The sequence below is a fragment of the Chenopodium album genome, chromosome 22, assembly GCF_948465745.1.
Source record: "Chenopodium album chromosome 22, dcCheAlbu1.1, whole genome shotgun sequence".
NCBI classification, from domain to species: Eukaryota; Viridiplantae; Streptophyta; class Magnoliopsida; order Caryophyllales; family Amaranthaceae; genus Chenopodium; species Chenopodium album.
The window spans coordinates 26,230,920-26,236,459 of NC_137855.1; positions in this window are offsets into that span (position 1 = coordinate 26,230,920).

Consider the following 5,540-nt stretch of genomic DNA (forward strand, 5'->3'; position numbering starts at 1 on the left):
TTTTATTTATTTATTTAATTATTTATTTTTAATTTTTTATCAAGTGTCCTTGTCGTATTGCACTCTTGCATATGAGATAATAGCAAGCCCATGCTTTAATGGCTGATTTGACTAACCTACCCTTGAGTGAATTCAATGAAATATTTCTCTATAACTAAGCCACTGATCAAACTCCATGAATCAAAGGTTTGTCAACTCGTGTTCTTTTTATAGTACTCCCTTTGTTTCTCTAGGTTGTTTCTTTTTGACACAAAGGAACGACATAATTATATTAGGCTATTGCCTTAACTGAGGAGAAATGCTCCAATGATAGTACTCTCCATAGTGAGTAATATCCATATCCAAAAGAGACCTGAGTTTGTTAGGACTATGGAACCCATAACAGCTACACATACTGATAGCTAACTAAGACCTACAATTGAGTTTATAAACATACACAACTACCACATAGCAGGCGCAAAAAAGAACATCCAGACATGAATTAGTTAGCAGCATGGACATCTGCCAGATAGCTCCTACCTTAGCTCTAGCGCAATCAGGCACTGAGAAATGCATCTTATGGCCCAGGGTCATGTTCATAGCATACTGAGCCAGCTTGTGCGCCACCTTGTTCCTCTCCCTAGGAATGTGAACCATGTAGATAGTCCAACACTTCAGAGTAGCAGATGTGCTACATCATCTAGAAGAACAATTGCAACTTCATGGTGAGGGTTGGTGGTAGTTGTAGAGAGCATGCGTACCAACACATTTGCATCAGTTTCCACCTCCATAAACTTAATCTTGAACTCCTTCGCCATCTCCAATCCCTCTCTAATAGCATATAGCTCAGCAGCCAGTAATGGCATTGTATTTGCTGGAGAAGCTAATGTACCATCCTCCAGAAGGAGTTCTAATGACTCCTCCTGCTGCTGCCTCTGAAGAGCTTTTCCAAGCCCCATCCACGCTAAGCTTCACAAAACCTAGGGTAGGTCCCATCCATCTTGGGGGCCTAGCAACAACAATAGCTTTTCCTTTCCCTTGAACAGCATCCTGCAAAACATGGTTAGTAATTTGGTGATCAATTATAAAGCCATTAAAAACAGATGTCTTTGAGTAAATTACTTCCTCAAAGATGATTCTGTTCTTGGCTTTCCAAAGATGCCATAATGTCAGCATGAAGGTAGTCACTCATTTATTAGATTGAGAGAGATTATAAACAATCCAATTATTCCAAGAATCCCCAAGAAAGCATTGTTATCAAAATTTTTTGGTCTTTTGATGTGTTTGAAAATCAATTGTCAAACCTCAGAAGCTCTGGGACAATCTCTAAACAAATGGATTAGACTTTCCTTCTCTTGTTTACAACAAGCATAGGTAGGATCAAAGTCAAGAATTAAAAATTTGATTTTACTACCCATAGGGAGAATGGACAGAACACAATTCCAAACAAACATTCTATATTTGTAAGGAACTTCTCTTTTCTAGAAGGTTTTCCAATTGAAAGCAAAAGGGATAGCCATATCAACTGTCTTATGCATGGCAAAATAGGCACTTTTAATAGCGAAAACACCTGATTTGTCAAGAGTCCATCTGATACAATCTTGAGAGTTTGAAAGAGAATGGTAAGAGATTAGGATTGCTTTAATCTGTTGCAAAGTGTCTGAGGGGAGAAGGTAGGGAATATCTGAAAGATACCACTTACCATTTCTAATTATCTTATTGTAATACCCGAATAATTTATGATTTTATATATAGTCTATTTTTTTTATTCAATAACTAGTCTAATCTCATATAATTTTTATTTTAGAGTTTGGAAAGTTTTAAAACCCTATTTTAATTTAAATAGGACACTTTTTATCAACAACTATATATTATTAAACCCAAGTTGGTTTTAGTAGGACTCTTGTTATGAACCTATAAATACTCTTAAACCCTAAAAGTTTTGTAAAAATTCTTTCGATAATTCGATTGTTCTTTTCCTTAATATTTATCTTTATTTCCACCATTACTCGTTCCAATTTATAATAAGCAAACAGTGAGATCATCACCTCTTGATTCTTCTTATTTGATGTGCAACTAACCCTTTATTATTACTCAACATCATTCCTTCCACTTCGATTCCAAGATAGACACGTACCTTACACTAAAATCCAAATTGATCATTAGCCTACCAATTAATATTTACTCATCCTTCCAAGTTTTACACTGACAATTTGAAGTAGCCTTCTTGATATATTTGTCAAACAAATTCGTGAGGGAGGTATCGTACATACTTTAGGATTTAGATACTTCGTCTGTGGTTGTTTATGATCGAAAAGGTAATCACACGAAACTTTGGAGATGTTTGTATTATATTTCATATTATTATGTGTGATATGATTTATTATTTGTACTCTGTATTATTATTATGTGTAAATTTTATAATTGTAATTCGTGTGATCAAGTTTGTATATGTACATAATTGATTATTGATATTATATGACTTGATTGGATATGAGTATCGTATTACTTTTATTGTTTACGATTGATAATTTCTAGGGTTTTAATGTTGTTGCTATAGGGAGTATTGTTTTATTGAGGTTTTAGGGTTATTAATGCAGAGTATTATTTTGGGTTGAAAATTAATTAACTTTGGGTACTAGTATTAGCCATATAAGAGTTGAGATATTTTATGAATTGGGAACTTGTGCCAATATTGAGATATTATTTATTATCATGTGAAAGATTATTTGATCAAGTATGATATCAAAGGGTTGAGAAATTATTATTTTGTTCTTGGTTTGAGGCTCGGCGTTATAGACCTAGTCCTTGGCATGTTGGTAATGAGATAATGATCATGAGTTAAGAATGAGGTACAATCTTTATATTATTTATATTTTTCTATGGTCCCCTACAGTGGGAATTGGCCCGTATGTGGTCTGGTTCAAGGTGTTTTCTAATTATTGGGAGTATTCAAGTTTTTATACTTGTTGGTTTGTTATTCGAATTACCCATGTCCAAGGCTAGGTATAGAACAATGAGCATGACACACTTATGGGTTATATGAGATGATTGAGTAAAGGTTCGAATTATTATTCGAGGTTGAGTTGATAAAGGTTATTTTTAGAGTACAATGTGTAATGTAGTTTCGAACTACATTGTTTAATTGAGCTAGTAATATTAATTATTCACTTATACTCTACTGATATGTGGTGAATTGGTGATTACTCAGCTTTTTGCTGACGTGTGTGTGTTATTTTGTTGTGCTACTTGTGTCTGCGGCCATGTCTTTTTCTTATGGTGGCCCTGCGACGATCTATTTTGGAATTTGTCCTTAATGGTGAGCAGACAAGATTGTTTTAGCAGGTTGATCAAGTGATCGTAGCTAAAGGAGCTCAAGTGTTTCAATTAGTTTGTTATAACGAGTTTGTAAAGTTGTACAAATAGCTCACCTAGATTATTGGGTTGTAATTATTGGGATTTTGTAAGCCTTAGCACTTAACAGATTGTCGAGTGTGGCGGTAATACCTCCGATTTAGGTGTATGCTTCCGCAATTTTATTTAAAGGTTGTCTATTTTTCCTTTTATTCTTGTTTATTATTAATTAGTAAATCGGGGGTGTTACACTTATCCACTCTCCAATGAGCTTTTCGATTTGGGACAATCCCATGAGGATGAGTAAGGTAGAGAGGACCATCCCCAACCCAGTGATCATACCAAAGTGAGGTGAGACTACCATCCCCAATTCTAACTACAGTCCTTTTCTTAAGAAGATGTCTTCCCTTTAGAATATCTCTCCACATAGATGAGTGATTAGGAGTAGCTCTGCAGTTCCAGAAGCTATCTGTTCTAAAATATTTATCTTTCATAATTTTCACCCATAATTTGTTAGGATATGTGAGAATACCTACACCAACCCAACTTGGCCATGAAACATACATTCCATTCCCTCAGATTTCTTATTCCCAACCCCCCTAATCCAATTGGATTTTGAATCTTAGCCCAACTCAATCTAGTACTGTAATGCTTTATTCCACAAAATATTTTTCCATTTTTTTTTCCCAAGGAATCAGTGATAGAATAGGGAAGAAGATTAGTTTTCATAGCATGAAGGGGATAGAAATTAAGAACTGATTTTATCAAAGCTGATCTACCAGCCATATTTAACAGTTTTGCTTGCCAACCTTTAATTCTCTCAGTTCTTTTATTTGTTAAATTCCAATAATTTGAGGCTTTCAGCTTGTTGGCATTGATTTGAACACCTAGATATTTCCCAAAAGAGATACTAGACCTAAATCCTGCAGTTTGGGCTAGTTGGGATCTAACTTGAAAATCCATTCTATGAAGGAATATGATACTTGATTTCAATTTACTGACCCTAAGGCCTGATAGGTGTCCAAACTTAGTAAGAGTTTGAAGAATAACATCCAAATTCCTAAGGTTAGCAGAATTAAAAATAAAGACATCATCAGCATAGAATAGATGAGGTATAACTAGAAAGGTTTCATGGCCAAGAAATTTTTTTTGAAACTTTTAAAGCCCTCCAATTCCCCTTTTGAACTTCTTCTTTAATCATTAAAGAAAGTCTTTCCATACAATGAATAAAGATATAACTAGAAAGGGGGTCACCCTGCCTAATCCCTCTACTAGGTTTGAAAGACTCAATTCTTTCTCCATTCCACAAAACAAAAATAGAACTAGAAGTAATACAATGCATGATAAGTCTAATAAGTTTACTAGGGAAGTGAAAATGGATAAAAGTTTGATGAATGAACTCCCACTCTAGACTATCATAGGCTTTGTTTAGATCTAGCTTAAGAGCCATGATATTTTTCCCTTTCCTACACTTCTTAAACTGATGAGCCACTTCCTTAATCAAGATGATATTATCTTCCACACCTCTACCCTTAATGAAACTTGATTGCAAAGGACTAATGATAGAGGGCATAAGAGATCTAAGTCTGAAGGAGATCACCTTGGTTATGAGCTTATAAATGGTGTTGCATAAACCTATAGGCCCGAATTCTGACATACTCAAAGGATATAATAATTAAACAAATTAACCATTAATTATGTCTCAAGTTAAGAAAACTTTTTGTGATTATACACGTGAGTGGTGTCGTTCTTTAACTACTAAAGAGAGAAAAGAACTAGACTTTTTTCACATGGGGGGTATTTATGGTGTAAAAGGGGTAGATCTTGACATAGATTTTATTCATACCGCCTTAGAATATTGGGATACTAATTCTCACTGTTTTAAATTATTCTATGATGAAATTTGCCCTTTACCGGAAGAGTTTGGAGCCATTCTAGGCTTTCGTTCCTTAGATCTTGCGGTAATGCCTAGGGTAAGTGAGTATTATTACAAAGATTATGAGCGTTTCTTTGATTTAAGGGTAACATATCTAAAAAATATAGTGCATGGTAATAAAATTGACTTGAAAGAATTTGCACGTTATTTTTTTTAATAAACCTTACTCTGGATTTTCTCATGTTTATAGAAGAAGTGCCTTCCTCTTTTGCATGCTTAACCAATAATTCCTTACTAGTGGTAAAGATAACGAAGGTCAAGCGATAATTAT